This window comes from Numida meleagris, chromosome 19, assembly GCF_002078875.1.
Source record: "Numida meleagris isolate 19003 breed g44 Domestic line chromosome 19, NumMel1.0, whole genome shotgun sequence".
NCBI lineage: Eukaryota > Metazoa > Chordata > Aves > Galliformes > Numididae > Numida > Numida meleagris.
The window spans coordinates 11,875,493-11,893,841 of NC_034427.1; the positions used below are offsets into that span (position 1 = coordinate 11,875,493).

The 18,349-nt window shown below is 43.4% G+C and overlaps 1 long non-coding RNA gene across 1 annotated transcript; it reads right to left on the reverse strand.

Moving 5' to 3' along the window:
- On the reverse strand, positions 1,103-17,183 carry LOC110408415. The gene is made up of 3 exons (XR_002444316.1): positions 16,718-17,183; positions 8,858-8,933; positions 1,103-1,855 (listed from the first exon to the last, which is right to left on the reverse strand). It is a non-coding gene; the product is annotated as an uncharacterized LOC110408415 (long non-coding RNA).

Consider the following 18,349-nt stretch of genomic DNA (forward strand, 5'->3'; position numbering starts at 1 on the left):
CAAGACAGCCGCCTGAAAAGTTGTACACGTGTCTGTGCGGAGAGAGCCCTAACGAGTTTCATACGCTCAAAAGAGAACACCTCCCACCCCCAACCCCTCCTCCCCAAAAAAGGGCTTCTGGCAATTTTCTGTCTTAGACACCTAAGTTAGCCTCAGACCGGAGTTGAAGGGCATTGGCATATCAGCATGCCATCATGTCTCCCTCTCTGGAGAGATGCGTGAGATTCCCATAGCTCATAATAATGACATCCACAGCCAACATTCACACCATCCTTGCAGTTTCAGTTGGATGAAAAAAAACCAGAATGCTGTTAAGCACCAAAACGTTCTCATCTGTAAAATCTGTGGGAGACATTTCTGTGCCTCAGAAAACCAGAGGTCTGGTTCACTTATTAGCAGGCTGCTGGAAGACTGCAGGAAAGTTAACATTTGCAGCAGAGCATCTTACACAGATAGAGGGTTTGGCCACATTTAAAGTTTCTTTTGCAATATTTGCTCAAGAGAGTTTTTATTGTTGCTGTTCTGCTTTGGGACATGTGTTGTGTTTTACTAAATAAATGATTTAACATTGCCTTCAACGTTGTTCTTAAATTGATTTGATTGCTTTGTTTCTGGGGATAATCCAGTGATTTTTTTGCTTGCTTTAGGGACAATTTCCAGTAAAAGAATGAAGTTCTGAACCCAAAGCAGATCCAAATTTTCTCCAGGAAGCCCCTGAGCCGTCTCTTCTGACCTTCAAGCTGTGTTCTACTTAGTTTGCATAGACTAAGAGCCCTCAAATCCCAGGGCTTCATCTATATTTTCTTCCCCCTTCGAGTTCTTTTTATCCTATATCTTTTGATGGAACTCAGCACCCAGCAGTGACTACAATGTATTGTTTAATAGTAGTCTGCAGAATAGTGCTCTTGGACATAGATTTTGGTTCTTTAAAAACAGATTATTCCAAGTTAAAGTAACAGAAAGAGGCAGCTTCTGCTCTAAGTCATACCACTGGGATATTAATTGTAACAGAAATCAGGAATGACTACTAGGATACTACAAGAAAAGTTACGAAGCACTGAGCGAGTTACAGGGAGCTCCGGGGTCTCAGCCAGGGGTAGGAGGTACACAAACCCCTGGTTAGAGCAGCAGAAAAGCCCTGGGTTTTGCTGCTTGACTCCCTGCAGCACAGATGTGTGTCAGGGCTTTCTTCCAGCCCTGCTTTCCCCTTTACAAAGACCAACACTTGGCTTTGCCATAAATCTGAAAACCTTCCTGCGTAAAGCTAAAGGGGAGCAGTTACTCTGTATGGCAAGCATGCCATTTTAACAAACTCATTCTTTTCTTGATTCGTAATCTGAAGAGCATGGTTGTGCTTGGCAGTTGATATCTAGCCCAAAATAATGACACATTAAAGGTTTTAATCTCCTATAATTGGGAAGGGTTTCAAAAGAAAACAGAGGTGTACGAATTGCAACTCCCCATCTTGTCCGTGTGTTACCCAAACAGATGTCACCAAGTTAATCCGTGGGAGCCGCTCCATTCTCCACCAGAAAGGAGGGCAGAGTTGTCTGGGTAGGTCAGCTGGGGAGCGGGCATCTGTGCTAGAAGGGGATCCTCTTCATCTGATCTTTTTTTCTCTTCCAAATGCACCACGTTATACAAACAAAATCTAGGTCGTTTTCGGCCATCAGTAGGACTCCTCCAAACACCCACACAGGCAGAACGCCCTGGTGCTAGTTGAAGCCTGAACACCGAGGGCATTCACACGGCCGGGAGGAATTCGCTGCGCGTCTGTTCCCCTCCACTGCAAAACTCTCAGCGTGCCAGGGAACGCCAGCAAGAGCAGAAACAAAGGCCTGGTCCTTATTTGTACCTGTCAGAGGACCCAAGGAATGAGGCTGACCAACCAAGAAAATTAACATTTGTTTCTGACAGGAATCTATGCAAAGGGACAGGGTTTTAATTTAGGGCTCTTTTCATCAGAATGATAACAGCTGTCATCTACTGTGTGAGTGCAGTAATTACTGAATCTCCTGAGTGGAAAATGAATACCTGATGTTTCATTTACACAATAATATCTCAATCTGCAGTTCCAGAGACAGCCAGCAACATTCCCACGGAACAACTAACATGTACCCAACCCTGGAATTCCTGCTATTTTACACGCTCCCCTCCTCCCCCCTCAAAAAAAAAAAAAAAAAACCCACCAAAAAAAAACCCCACCAAAAAAAACCCAACACCACCTCAATAGTTTTCCTATTCCTTCCAGCAAAAAGTAAGAGTCTGTAGTAATACTCATGATCCTAAAGTTCCAAAGCACAGCCTGGTTTATCTCACTCTCCCGGGCTCCTTGAAATTGATCAAGGTGGAGGTTTTTTTTTGTGTGTGGTTTTGTTGCTGTTTGTTTCTGTGGTTTTTGTTGCTTGTCTTTTTTAAGGTAACTTGAATATCTTATCTCACCTCAAATTTTAAGCTATTATTTCTAGTCTCATCTGCCACACACATGGAGAAGAGATTGCAGTTCCATTCGCCGCTGCCACACTGGCACAACACAAATAGGAAGACACAGAGTCCAGATTCAGACATCTATTCTTTCTGTTTTAAAGGAACATTTGAATATATTTATCCAGCAAGTGGTAACTAACCTTAAAACGGGGCTTCGTTATGGATCTAATTTCTCCAAAGTTGAGGAACATTGTTTTCGTATAATGATTTCTGATTCAGTTTCTTAATAGAAACAAAGTAGGATTTTGAAAGCTAACCAGTCTGATGAAAGAATGCAATGCTGTTGCTTACTAACACAGCAGTCTAGCTAGCGTCATTATGAGAATGAAACCAGTTTAAAAAAAAGTATTTCCACCGTAACACACATAATTGTACAGCACACATCACTTTAAAACTATAGGACTCCTGATCATTAAAACAAGTGAAACAAAATTGTACCTTTTGCAAAACTGCTTGTACCAGCCTGGGCTGTATCATGGAGCAGGGGGCCAGGAGCTAAGCACTTCCAAGCACTGAAAAGTACCAGTAATTCCTGCATAACCTCACACCTTTGAGACCAAAACGATTTCAAAATGATTTCAGTTTTTAGTGCGTTGCTTTTTAATCAATTGAAGAGGATGTGGAAAATAACCTCAGTTTCCAAGTGATTTATCTAATCCAATTTCAATCAATCATTTCCCCCTTTTTAGCCATGCCCTGAAGATGTTTTCCCTACAACTGGTTTGCATTCAAATGAGTAAGGATGTATTCCTTTTGCATACACAAGCCATGCAGCAGCATGCTTGAATTTGACAAAAGATGCCTACCAGTTAAAGCTTCATACAGCTGCTTTCCTGCTTAGAACTATCACATAGCAGCTTCTAATTTTAGTGTTTCATTAACTGTCAGCATAAAATCAGGGAGTTGGGAACCTAAGTGATCTTGTTTTGATCAAATCAAATGAGTTTCACGCTAGGCAGCAGATAAATATGAAGTACTTAATTTATCTAAATATACGCTATCTAAATATTTGAAAGCACATGCTTAAATCCTATCAGTCCCAATGCCTTTTCAGGCAGCTTTTGACTGTCTTGATTAATGCATAGCTTGAGTTTTCAAAGCAGCAAAGGAATCGGGGCGTTCGTATCCTCCAGAGATGAAACGAAGCCTGGATGGATGGATGGATGGAGACAGCAGTTTCTGTAAAGAACAGCCAAAAATCAGCCTGAAGGAGATGTCTGAAAGAGAGATGGCCAGGAACAGGTTGTTTGTTTTTGTGGGTTTCTTTGTTGTTGGTTTCATTTTGTTGTTTTCTGTTTGTTTGTTTTTAAGGGAAGAGTCATTCTTTTCTGTATCAGTACAGTTTCAGATTTTTATTATTTAAGCCCTCCTTTCCTCCTGAACAGTATGTTCTGTTCCATGTTTTTATTTCACCAACAGGCAGTTTTTTGGATAAGTTGACAGGGAACTGATGAAGAAATTTTGGACTATATTTCATTTAAAGGAAGGTGCTTCTTTAAAAGGAAAGCTTGGGATTCAGGACAGGAGAACTAAGCTGAGAGGAGCGCTTGGAAAAATGAATGATTTTTCAGTAGCTGAAGTGACAATCCTTAAATTTAAAATTATTTATTCCAACTCACAGTGTAGGACTGATTGCAGCAGTTATTAAGCAGGAAAAAAAAAAACCCACACACAAATCAAAATCAGTAGAAGAATGGCTGGTATGGATCTCGGGCAACCTTCTCTTTCCTTTCTAATTCCAGACTGATGTTTGTCAACTTCTTCCTCAGCTGATGCTCACAATTTACTACAAGTATCTCCTTGTTACTAAACACATTTTCCTTATGTCTGCTTCATATGCAATAAATTGGTTCTTGTGGCTGCGTGGATACCAAGAACAAATTACCTTCCTTCTTTCTAAAGGCTTTATAATGCTTTCCAGGCCTTGTCTGTGAGCAAGACCACCTCAGGTTTGGCCTTTCTTTGTACACTCCACTTCCCAGATTTCTTACTTTCCTCCTTCCTCTCCAAGAAGCTCCACATCTGGTCCAGACCCTCCCCAAGTGCAGGGCCTTCATCTAGATATAGATTTCAGCTGACGCTTTACCAACGCTAAGCACAATGGAAGATTACTTCTGATCTCTCCTGCATAGTTTAGTCCATTTACAATCTTTAGCTTTTTCTTTTGGCAGCAGCGTAACATCAGCTCGCCTTCAACAAGTGAACCAGTGCAGCCATTGCATCTTTTCAGAACTCCGACACAGATTTTCGTGCTGGGATCCCTTGAGAATAAGACTCACATTTTAGAGAATTTTGTCTTCAGATATTAAGCTGAAAGCCTGGATGGCCGGTAAATATCTTTACTAATAAATATAAAACTGCATATCTGCACTCGGAAGATTACTTCCAAATATTCTGCGGAGATTCAATCAGGTTTTCGTTTTAAGTATAGCACAACTGTTAACATCATGTTCCTTACTACTCTGTAGTTGTTCCCTTTAACTTGAGTAAAACACATGATCATGGTGCTAAGTCACCACTGGTCACTGCTGGTTGTTTTAAGTCTGCATTTAGCTCTCAAAGGAAACCTAATACAAGTTGGGTACGATTTTCTAAATTAATTTGCAGTGTTACAGACAGTATCTTCACTATTACAAAACAGTGGTTTAAGTAGCTAAACTAATTTTAGATCACCATCTGTGTGCAAATTTGTCTCTGAAAACACACCTTAGGTACTAGTCATCCTTCAATTTAGAGACTCAAAGAACTGTTTCATCAGCAAATGGTTTTGTTAGGAGCACCACTGAGTAATTGCAGGGCCTTCATGATGCTGCGCTTGATACTTGTGTCTTGTCACGCAATTTACTGTCACACCCAGGTGGTCTTTGAGATGAACATCTCAAAAACAGAGCTTTTAGCATGTCTAGAACTATGGTCAACACATCAAATCTTTCTCATTCTCTCAAGATGTAAGATTAGGAAAGACAAGTGGTAAATTGTGCAGCGTAAGCAGAACAAATAAGCATGTTTGTTGGCTGCATAAAGAGTTATATACTCCACTTGCTATTTTGAAACAACACAAAGGATGTCCTGTAACCATGTTATGCATCTCCAAACCTACAGTTAAGTTTAAACAAGAAAATAACAACTTAGGTCATATAAGAAAACATTAAGAGCAAATGGCAAGCGTTTCAGAGTTAGTCCTTCAGCTCTCTAAATGAGATTTTCATAAATGCCGATTCCTGAAGTCTAGAAGATGACACAGTCCTGCCTTGACACCTGTCCTCCCACACCATTAGACACAGCACAGCTCACAAGCGACATTCCCATGTCCTCTTGCCCAATCCACAACTGCAAATGTATCTATGAGCAAAGCAGACTGTCAAAATAAAAGCATATGACATGTTGGTTCATTTGCTTCGGAAATGACAATTTTCCTATTTGATGTACAGTTGAGAACTCATCCCACTTGGAAAGGGAAGGCAATTGCTCAACTGAGCACCCACTGTGGCAATTTTTGCATAATTAGAAGAATACGTTTAGTCTTAACTTTCTTCTGATGAATTCAGTCACACCTGTTTATGTGAAATCAATTAAGAGACCTTAATCTTCTTAGACAGTTTCCAAGACTCCATCCACAGGTTCAGGCCTGTTTCTTGTATTGCAAAATTTAAATTATATTTAAAAAGAAACAATTATCCTATAAACATGAAGATTTAAATTACACCTTAATAATTAAAACCAGTTATACTTTTGAGTCTTTCAGCCTTTTGATGGTCAGACACATATCAAACAGTGCTGTCCACTTGGACTTGGACAAGTAGAGGACTGAGCGGAATAACCCCAAAGCAAGACCAACACGAGCACATCTACATGCCCGCCCCGTGCCAGAACACACATTCCTGTGCCTGGATCTGCTCATGACTTATGCAGTGACGTAAAGGTAATGTCTGGTAATGGGGTCATCCAAGGAAAGAGAGTTGAGAACTCCTCCCCACAGCATCCAAAATCCCCCTTCTTACAGAAGAATTTTGGGGGAAGGATTTAATTTTGCCTCTCTTCAGACACATTCCTAAAATAGATACTGACAGGAGGTCAGATGAATCATACTTCAGAAATGCCTGTATTTTTCCCCTATGAAGGGAACTTCTACAAGAAGCTTCGGGTGGACATGGAGTGTTTTGATGAGACAAATCCCACCATTAGTGGGGACATACAAACAACACCAACATCTAGTGAAAGAACAAGGTGTATTTATATTTATATCCCCAATCATCTGTGAAGTCTGAAGCTACCCAATCAGATGACACTTCAAAAAAAAAAAACTGGGTATAGTTTGTGGTTTACAGCATGAAGAGTCCTGGCAGTATTTTATGCCAAAGGAGAATTTAAATCTCACATCTGTGTTTGCTTCTTGGATCTGCTATGCTGGCACATGAGTCATCTTATGAAACCTTAAATTACTTTTCATCATACATCAAACATTATAAAAGGCACTGAATCTGTGTCCAGAAATAGTTCAAACTGAAGTTGAAGTTTGCTTTCAGGACTCTTGCAAGACTATCCAGTGGGACACATATGAAAAGTGCTTGGAATACTTTTAAGTTTTGGGTGCCAAATCTGTTTAACCTACAGAGCTGCACAAGACTGCATTGAGGTGAAATAAAAACAATGAAAACTGTTGTCTTTAATGTTGGAAACCCTGCAACTTAGTATGTGTTTTTTGAAAGCTGACACACTCGTGCCACAAGGCCTCCATGGATGCAGAGATCGATCCTGCTCAGTGGAAGGAAATAAGGAGTTTTTTCTTGTGCTAGCATACATGCTCCTTCAAGCCATGTGCTTTACATTGTTTTTGAAGGTGAATTAAAAAAAAAAAAAAGAGGGGTTGCTGTTGAAAACCCTTTCCCCCCTCCCAGCCCCCAGAAAGGGAGAATATCAAGGAGCAGCTAAAATCCAATCAAAATCAACTTTTGTTTTATAAACTTTGGGTTCCATTCTAATTGTTAAAGAGACACATAATAACTGGCTTTAACATAATTTTCTTTGGACTATCTCCCCAAAGCCACAATTAATGTAAATACCAGCGTCTTGTTAGTAATTTCCTTTCATCGGTAAATGCTGAAATGCAATGATCCGACCACAAATCACAAAGCAAATAAGCTTGCAGCGCTGTGCAGGCTGTGTTGTTATTATGCAGTTTGTACACGAGAGAGTCGATAAGGGAATTGTTTTGTGAGCAGGAGTAATCTTTGACTACTTGGAAGAGTTTCCTTTCACTAGAAAGCAGCAGCTCTCCTACCTTTCCAAGAAATTAAGACAGCAACTTCTAGGGGCACTTACGGGCAAACTCACATGAAGGAGCAAGAGCAGGGTCAGGTCTCAGGAAGTCAAGATAAACCAGGTATAAATGTGGGATTGGAAATCAGACCACAGTCTCCCTTCTCCGTACACAAACACGAAAGGATTTCCTCGTACTCAGGCATTTTCTTCAGTTGCTCTTAAGAGGCCTCTAGTGATGGAGCAGGAGATGCCTACCAGCCTCCCTCTTTTCTCTGCGCTAAGAGATCGATGGGGAAAGAGGAAGAGCCCCTGGCACACGTGAATCTCAATCCTTCTCGTTCTGTTATTGCTATACATATTGTGTTTTAGCATTTACTTCATGGTACACAAAAATACAGGTATTTTAATGCTCCATTTTTCCCTTTGTAGCCAGATGTAGATTTAACAGCCAAGAATATACATCCCCAGTCAAACAAAAAGAAGATTCAAGTAACTGAAGTAGACTTCAGTCCCCCATCAGCCAAGATCCCCCTTTGCCAGATCACATCTTCTCCACCAAACCCTCAGTCATACATTCCTCACTCAATAAAAGAAAAAAAACCCACCACACACACAAAACTCCTGGACTCTGTCCAAGCCAGACTCCTTCCCAAGGAGGAGTGAAAGGCAGCACAGAGGGCCATGCAGCAGCACAGGTGCTGTTCTAGCACTGGAGAGAGAAAAGTAAGCAGAATTGGTAGTGGGGATGGGGAGAGAAAGAGAGAATGAGAAATACTGGTAAAATATGTAGCAATAAAAGATGCTTGGGGGAAGGGAGGGAAAAAAAAAAAGAAGAAAACTTTACTTGAAATACAATTGGCACACATACAGCAGAACAAAATTCAACTCCATGGCCACAGTGACATACTCATTGCAGCGGGAATATTAAATGCAATGGATTACATGGACGCATTTCTGACACCACGTACAACAGCAGCAGATAACACTTTGACCAGAATAAATCCTTGTCTTCAATTTAGCTTGTAACAAAGGGAACAGTTCCATCCCTGTTCTTCCATTCTGCTCTATCAATTAGTCTCTAGAGAGTGGCTGCAGAGCTGTCACTTACCGGTTGTGTAGAGCTGCCATCCTCCTGACTGGGCCGCATGAGTTTGTTCCCAGGCAGTAAGAGCTGCCGCTCATAGCTGTGTGGAAGAAGATGGAGGGATAATGAAATTAATCCCTTTGCCTTTCTAAGCAACCTAAGCCATATCCTTCCATATCTGAACATCTTGTGGTGCCTCTCTTTGGGGTAAGCATGCAAAGTGGGCATGATACCATGCTTTCAACTGGTAAGTGTACATGTCAAAAAGACAAATGATTTGCTTGTGGCCAAGAATTTTGGACACAAGGAAATGAAGAGTGCAGCTACATCAGAGTCTTATCATTTTTTGCCAAGATACATTCTGCTTTCTGGACTCTCTAGCATCAATCTCTGCATGGTTTAACTTACTTCGCTGGTGGAAAGGACGCTTGCTTTCCATACCCCAAATAGTAGAGCTAGGTTATTCTGCCAAATAAACCAGTCACAACCAGCTCAGGTATCTCTGCGCTGCAGTACAGTCTGCAGTGTAGACATTCATCATATCTTCTCAGGTCAGAGATTAGCGTCTAATCCCTTGGCCATGTTTCCCTGTAGGAACTTCACAGTATTTGGGCTTTGCTCATCTCTATGACCTATGGTTTTGCAAGGTCCAAGCTACTTTGCAAGGATTGCAAAACTTGTTTGAACTTGTACGTTTTCCCAGTCTCAAAGAGCTGCTCATCCTTCCCCCAGTCCAACAACATGTTAGCATTAGGGCTGAAAACAGCAAAAATAAATAAATATTGAAACTGCCATGGATGTCAATAGTTTCTCAGAAACTGAACTGACACATATGGATACAGACACACAGAACGTGAATTTATCATTTTGGTGAACTCTTATGTTCCTTTTCCCCTGTCTTTTTCCCTCTAGACTAATTCCACGTTCCAGCTCCCATTCTAATTTCTACTCTGTTTGGGTTTTCTTTACGCTTCTGGTGTAATTGCCATATATCGCTTTCCATCTTGTTCTTGCCATGTAGTTAGAAGTGCATATAAATGATTGCAAATGCTTGCAACCTCGCTGCAGTACATTTCCCAACATTAAGCTCCTCCAGCACCCTGTTGATCCCAATCACTCTGAATTTTATTACCCTCCTTTGTATTGCCTGACTCCCTGACCCTGTAGTTTACAGTTAGCCCAACCCTTCCGTTTCCATCAGAAGATGATTCTAATATTAGCTGAGAATCAAGTCTTTTAGAGCTGCTAAAACAAGAAAAACTCTAAGTCCTGAAGGGTGGAACTGGGGATACAAACAGCACAGGAGCAATAAGCTTGTTCCCTAGCAAGCATGATCAAAATGATGGATCTTGCCAGAAGTGTCAGTTGCCCAATTTTTATTCTTAGTAAAGCTATAGGGTTTCCTTCACACCCTTTAATTACTCAAACCTTACTTAAGGAACGTGGTTCAAACAAACAAACATAAAAAAAAAGTTACAACAACGTAGCATGATCTTGACATACAAGATGTCAGAACCATTATAAACCCCTTTATTCCAGAATGATGTCTTTTGTGCTTCGAGGCATGCTTGCTATTCATAGATCTACTGCTCAGCTGTTCCAGTTTTTAGTTCTGCATAAATGCCCACTCATTATGTCCAGAGGGTTTTGCCTGTAGCTTTGTGTTTGTAGCCTTGAGGCAAATGTCTTGATGGCTTAGGGAACTCATAGCGAATGACCAAATAACATCGGATTTTCCACAGCAACGAAGCCATTATGGGACAGCATTTCTATGTAACAGCACCCTTCAGTGTGCAATCATTATAACTAAGGATTTAACCAGGCTCTAGGGACATAACAAAATCACTTTGAAGCCAAAAATCCACAGTGAAATCTTAAGCATTAGATTTCTGAAATGCCTCTCACAACTGCTTGAGTCAAGAGGCTTTGGCAGTTACAGTAAAACCAAGCACTGGGGAAGGAGTTTTATGCACATCCTAACCATGTATCCAAGCATTCAGACCTGTGCACACAGAGCTGGGGGTGCAGCATGCATCAGCTGCATAGATTTTGCAGCTGCATATGAAGCCATCATAAGCTCACACATGGCTTCTACATAGCATTAGTATTTTTGATCTTACCGTTTTCACTACTGAAAAATGTTTAAGTATGTTGCTTATGGTATAAAGAAAAATCTGTAGTTACACAGGCTTTGTAGGCCTTGCAGCCCAGAGAATCCAGAGCCCCAAACCAGGCCCACTGCAGCTGCAGCATTCTCAGCTGACTGACAAGAATTGAGCTGGTGACGTCCTGCTCAGTCAGAGATCTGTGAAGACCAGGTTTGTGATGGAAGAAAAGAACCAAGGACATGGCGTGAGGGATGGGTGAGAGCAGCACCGGGAGAGGTGCGCAGCTCACGCAGGCTGCAGCCCACCAGCCACACTCTCACCTCCCCTCTCCCACAGGGCAGGGAGGAAAAATAGAATGAAGAAGCTCAGGGGTCAGGATAAGGACAGAGAAATCCTGCATCAGTTACCATTACAGGCCAAATGGACTCTGCAATATATTAGTTTTTCCTGAATGGATTAAAAGAGGTTCAGATGGTGAAAAAGCAAAGCAAAAACACCAAACCAGCACATCTCATGCTCTCACCTGCTTTCCAGGCCTGACCCCACTGCTTCATCCTCAACTCCCCGACCTCTAGCCACTACCCAAGGGGCACAGGAGAGTGGGGCCTCCTCTCATGCCCACACACTCCGGCATGGCATCCACAGGCCACAGGGCAATACCTGCTGCAGCACCCAGAGCACCTCCTCCCCTCTGACCTTGGCACCTCTGTGGCTGTTTCAATTGGCTTTTTACATCACATTTGGGCCCACCGTCTCTGAGAAGCACCCTCAGCTCTCTGACAGGCCCGCAGTGCCCTGAGATGAGCTGCAGCCACTGGAGCTGGTGGGAGGCCTGCCTATAACAGGAGCAAAAGACAGATTTTGAGAAGCCACAAATGAAGCGAGGGTCTCTCCAATGAAGGAATCTCTCAAACTGAAAGGGAAATGTTGGTATATGAAAAGCTGAAACCTATTAAAACCACCTCTTTTCTCTGTGAGGATCAGGCTGCACACACACACAGGTACACACGTGTAGGCCTGCAGCAAAGCCCCACCTCGAATGCCTCTGATCTCAGCACTGGAAGAGGAGCTCACAGACAGCGTGGCTGTTCTGATGGAGAGGGGGGTGGAAATAATCATATGCAGAGCAATCTGTGCAAGGCACCCCTCGTCCACAGATCTCATGGGGGGCCTTTGTTAACGAGCTTGCAGTTGTGGCACATGAGAACCTTCACAGGTGCTTCAAGGAGAGAGAGGAGGCAAGACACCTGCCTGCTTCACATATGGCCACTTCCTCCCAGCAAAAGTGGGGGATTAAACTGAGCTCAGGACAGCATGGTTTAGAGAGCATGGTGTCCTGGCTCCATCAGTGCTGGGGAGAAAGAATGAGGCAGAGCTCCCAGCTGCATCCTTCCACCCTAACTTAGCACACGTGCCCCAAGACAGCCAGCATTTCACCCAGTGCACATCTCTCAGGATGAGCAGCTGTGCTTCAGTAACTGCAGAGGTGCTAAGGGTAGGATAAGGGCTGCACTGATGATGCAGGAAGTTGAAAAATGGATCAGAAATGCATGACTGCAAAGAAAAATCAGAGGGGTACTGAGACAAATGACCCTCTTGTGTAAGAAGGTGATGTGGTCCAGCACTGGACTGCAGTGGAAAAGGAGCTCTCAGTCACGACACACCCAGTTTGTAACCCTTGCACACAAGAGCTATCATATTATGACATGACTCAGAAAAGCTAACTACAACACAAGGATTAATCTGGCTGCCCATCTCGCCCCAGATACAGTGTGATTTTTACATCTCCAAGAAGGCTGGATTAATAGCAGGAGCCAGCAACATCACTGTCACAACATGTTAGTGCTGCCAAGAGAAGTAACAGGAAGAATAACGTCTGTACTATGCAGGCTTACAAAATGGTTCAACCCAGCGGCATTGCTAGGCACTGTTTTAGCTCAGCAGTGACTCACCGTAAATGCTCACATACTCCTTGTGTGCTGGAAACACCATGGAAGTCTCCCCTCAGCGAGTCTTACAACGGCCCCACTGGGGCTGCACTGCAGATTGCCACAGCCAAGAGCAGTTGTGCATTTTACCATCAGCTTCTTCCCTCCCCATGGATGCAATTTCCTACCTGCTCTGGTAACTGTAGATTTTAACCCTGATGGAAGGAGTCTGGGGTTTAGATGGTTGCTTCCCTCCCCCACCCCTCCTTTTTTTTTTTTTGTTATGTTTTTGTGAGGATGTGCATTCTTTGACACCCTTCCCTTCTATCAAGGTTAACAAACACATGCCAATGTGAAAATGCTCCTTTGAGAGAGAGAAGGGTTTGGCTCTTTCCATTAGTTGCCCAGTTCAGGCTTCATTTGTTTTCAGGTTTCTTCCTTAAACACAATTACCTTCTCCTCTTCAAACTGCTCTTTTGGATAAACTGGAAATCAAAAATTTTGTTGTAAACAAAGTACTTGAAACACAGTGCCAAAGCTGCCTGCATATAATAGTCTTTAAAGTCTCAAAAAAAAATTGCAGAACACAAGAATCACCTGAGAGATTTTCAGCAGCCAGACATCAAGTCACCAGCTGCAGCACTCAGCTCTCACACCCAGCAGCAGCACAGACTGGTTTGCTTGACTCGTTATTGTAATGTGGCTTATTAAAGTCCTGAGAGAGAATATTCCATAACATCCTGGCACCAGCACATCACATAAGAATTTCCATGTTTTCTCCAGAGCGGGCGGCTTGTTGACACCCCCTAAACACACACCGATCCAGGCTGTATTTAAGGTTGAGGGAACTGTAAGAACCACAAGAGGATTCAGCTTTTCTTGTGTCTTCCTGAAAATAGCAGCATGATCATAAAACTCACTCTGGATCTGTGCAGGCATACGCTATAAAAGACAGGGATAGAAACCCTGAGGAAGAAAGAAGCAGAAAGCATATACTTTTGCAAATTAAATAAGCCATATTTAGCACAGATATGGAGCACGCAGTCCTCTCTTTCAATGTGTTTGTGTTTTTCTCCCCTATTTTCAAATTTGTACACCAGTACAAGGCAGCAGATTTCCCCCAAATTCACAAACTATGGCGTTTATTTTATAAGAGATGTGAAGGAATGGAGAGGGAGAAAGGGAAGAGATATAACAAAAATGCAGAATCCTTTATTTCCTCACCAGACCTAAGCCCAGTTCCTTACACAACCCCTTTATACTGGGCATTCTAGGCTCACAGTGTAGATTTCCTATCCATGGCACTTTGCACCCCAGGATCATTCACACCCCTCACAGCTTTCCTATGGTGAGAAGCCATTTACCTGTTTAGATATATGTGCTTAAGACAGAAAAAAATAAGTTCTCTTGATCTGCAAGAGCGCATAGATAATTCACTGCTTTTTATTTAGGTGACTCTTAGAGGCCTAAGTATATGCCTGAGCCGACCATAGATGACTTGGGATGTAACTCATTGTGACAAGTCGCAAATTTACATCTCTTGTATCAAGTGCAAGCAGCTGGCCCTGCCTTTGATGCTGTACAAACAAATGGATACGCTCCTGTACACGGACATAGCCATGACCACCACTGCCAAATCCTGGAGAAAAGCAGAAGACCACAACTTTGGGAGTCCTGCAGAGAGTGGTTGAATGAGGGATTAGTTAATCCCCGCTGAAACAAACATCACAGGAAATTCAATACTGCTTCTCATTGAAGCCTCTTCATCACCTACAAATACAGAGCTGTACTGGAAGCAGTTTGGTTGGTTTTCAGTTAAGCAACAGCTAAAAAATAACTTCCAACCATACCTGCTGGCCATCCCCATTCCCAGTGAGGGAGCTGGACACCTGCGCCAGCATTGCCCAAGAGCTCACCCACCCATGCTCCATGCTTGTAGGGAAGCATGTACGCTGCCATCCAGGAGGGACATTCTGAAGTACAAATTTGCCTGCTGCACTCCCTTTGAATGCTGCAGCTATCGCTAACAATGCGCGTGGCCATAGCTACGCTCTGGGATATTTATCAGACTTTCACAAGCGTGAGCTAATGTTTCCTAATGCATCAAGCTTTATAGTTTCCTGGGAATTTTCCCCTTCACTTCCATATATTTTTTCACTTAAGAACTCTTGCAGGATTAACCCCTATGCGCAGGAGTAAACCCAGCACAGGAGACACGTTCAGCCCTGCAACAAGTCTTCGGCAGCCTGCTGCGTGGGGCAGCCTTTGCCTGAAATCCACTCACTCACAGCAAGCCAGCACTGGCCAAGCCTGCAAGTAAGGTGCATTTCTGGGGAACATACAACATTTATTGACCTCTGCATTAGCATCCAAGTCACCCACAGTAATTAGGCAAAGTAAGAACGCCTTGGGTTTGTGACTCAACAAGCTTTGGCAGCTCTCTCCACACAACAGCCCCACTGCAGGAGGGTTTCTTCCAACACGCAGCAGCCAACAGGTTTGGAGAAAGTGCTCATTCTGAGAGACATGTTCCCAGGTCACTGGTCTGATACTCACTTTGTGAGTACCCCTCTCCCTCTGGGTTTTTCTTTTGTCCAAGCGCACATATTACAACAGATTCCTCCTTTAGACTGTCACCCCAAAATCATTTCAAACCCAGATACCGACACTGTCATTTTGGAAGCCCCAGGCTTCCGATATCCCATTCTGTAGAGCTCTTTCACCTATTTTCTTCCCTTTCATGCAAAAAGGGAAAAAAAAAGTTTCCTCAGTTTTAATCTTGTAAAACACATTATGCAAATTTATGGTTTTATGTAAGATGATGGCCTGCGGCCATATCACCCCCGGCCCCGGCTGTGATCTCGTTAGATCTCCCAGCCCAAACAGGCCGGGGCCTGCTCGGCGCTGGCTGCGAGACCTCCAGAGTGAGCCAGGTGCTGCCGCGGGCCCGGTGGTGCTCCGGTAGGTGGCCCTGCTGCCATGAGTCAGCACCCATGGGTGCCTGAGCACGGCCTGGCCGCGAGCACAAGGTAAAGCTCAGCTCCCTACCAGAGGTTCAGAACATCCCTGCACACTGCAAGGCAGGGACAAGGCACTTCCAGGGTGAAAACGTTCAGGTTCACAGGAAAATGGTGAGGGAGAGTATTTGCCATGCCTGGAACAACCCAGGCAAACAGCACTGTTTGAAGCAACCCAAACAGCTGATCGTGGTTGTCTTCTCTTCTTTTTTTTTTTTCCCCCTCACAACTTAAGTTACATGAGATAAATGAATGGAAAGCAAGTCTCATAATGGATTTAATACATTTCTACCACCTTCGAACCCTCCTTTTAACCAGCACCCAGCAACTCATTCTCATCTTTGCCTTTCAGGTGCAACTGATTACCCCATACCTTTCCAGCAAAGAGCATTTTAGCTGCAGTGCTATTGCTCCTTAATGCCAGCATCAAGCATTCAAGTCCTCAGAAATCTCAGGCAAGGATCAACTTTACTATAAACATTAACAAAGCTTACTGTAGTTTTCTCCTCTGGACCAGCAGTTTTTCTGCAATGAATCCCTGGAAACTCTCTACAGTAGAGCACCTCAGAACAGCCTTACCTGGACCTTATCAACTTCTATCTTCCACCAGACAAAGCCACTAACTACAGCTTTTATTTGCCAGGGCAACACAAAAGATTTTATACTATTGGAGCTAGAAAATAGGACTTGAGGCTCTGAAGAGGAGACCCTCCCATTTGTATAGAAACACATAATTTTTCTCCTCCCTTAGCGTCATCACAACAACCTCATACACATACAGCTGTACAACACCCTGTCACCAGGCACACACGGCAGACTGAGAAGTATTACCTTTACTGAAATGCTGGTGCTGATAAGTCGTAGGGAAGGAGCTCAGCCCAACAGCACTGGTAAAGAAATGTTTCAGGCTGTTAGCCACAGCCCAGCTGAAGTCAGTCAGCCTGAAACCCTGCTGATGCCCCTCACTTAATCAGGTGACCTCACAGCCTAATTGCTAGACGTGCTTTAACTGGGCTCCTCTCACATGTGAGGTCTGGAAAAACAGTAACTTCTGCAGTGAGGCAAAGTGGTAATGCCTCCATCCACATTACAGCCTTTCCTGAGTCACATTAACTGGTTACAGCCTAGTTAAATGCTATAAATTTTTAACTTAATATAATAAGACCTCAACTGCGAAAGGGCTTTTTCCTCTTATGAGGGCAGGGCCAGAACCTGTCTGCACTGATGTTTTCAATAATATCCCCACTGGGGTTTCTGGATCAAAGTTGTAAAGAGCTAGAGCCTCATCCAGTGTGCTTCTGGAATAGAAAATACAGAGTTGGGCTTAAGTCCTAAAGGTTGCTTGGTTATACCTCTCCGATGCAGGAACCTCCTACTGGGAGGTTTGATGGTCGTTACTTTCTGAAAAAAGGGAACTTGTAAGACACTCAAGGATAGATGTCCAAACATCAGACAGTGGCTTCTAGCAGCTCAGGACCTGCTCCCAGTCCCACTGACACATGGAGCCACAGGGCTTCCTTTGCACCTACGTGCACCTTGAGCTCTGAAAATGCACATTTTCTGGCATCTCCAGCTCTGAATATCCTCCAGCTTCTCTCATGTTTTCTTTCTCTGGATTTCACCACACCTTAGCCTTAAATACAGAGTGCCATTTTGGGGTAATTAGAGATTCCTAATTAATTAGAGTTATAGATTTAAGGATTCAAAGCTTGACAAATGAGCTCAGGTAAATTTTGCAGCACAGGCTGGAGAAAATTACTGGCCCCAGTTACCTGCCCTGCCCCTGTGCTGGAGGTTAATTACAGTTTCTCTTGCACAGCCAAAACCACGCGCGCCTCCATCCCAGCTGCTCCAGCTCCCTGTCCAGCACACAGCTCAGCTCCAGCAGCACCCAGCTGCCAGGCTGCACCAAGGCTTCGCTCAGCCTCTGCCCCACTGTCCTCCAGCAGAGAAGGGAGCAAAGGCTGAAGGCCAGCCCACAGCTGCAATCCTGGCAGCAAGGCTGATGGGTGCAGGTCTCTTCCTTCTCCCCTTTCGGCTGTTTCAGGTCATCCAGCCACAAGCAGAGGTGTAACATCCAGACACTACGGAAAGAGCATCTTATTACCTTACAAGAGGCAAAGTAATGCATTTCCCTCAGTATGCCTCAAAGCCTTGCACGGCTCGTGGTTTTCATTTGTTTCCTTTCCTTCTCTTTGAGGTTGATAGGAACCTATTCTTTCTCTGTTTAGCAACCCTGTCTATAACAGAGATGCTGGCATCATTTTAAATTGCTTTCTGTTTCTACTGATAAACTCTTTCAGTTAACTAGGAATTGCAGTGATTTTCTGGATTGCAAATTTGGGTTTTTTTGGATTGCAGTGATCAGCTGAAGAACTGATTGTTTTGGATTGCAGTGATCAGCTGAAGAACTTGGATTGGATTTTGGGGTTTTGGATTGCAGTGATCAGCTGAAGAACTCCA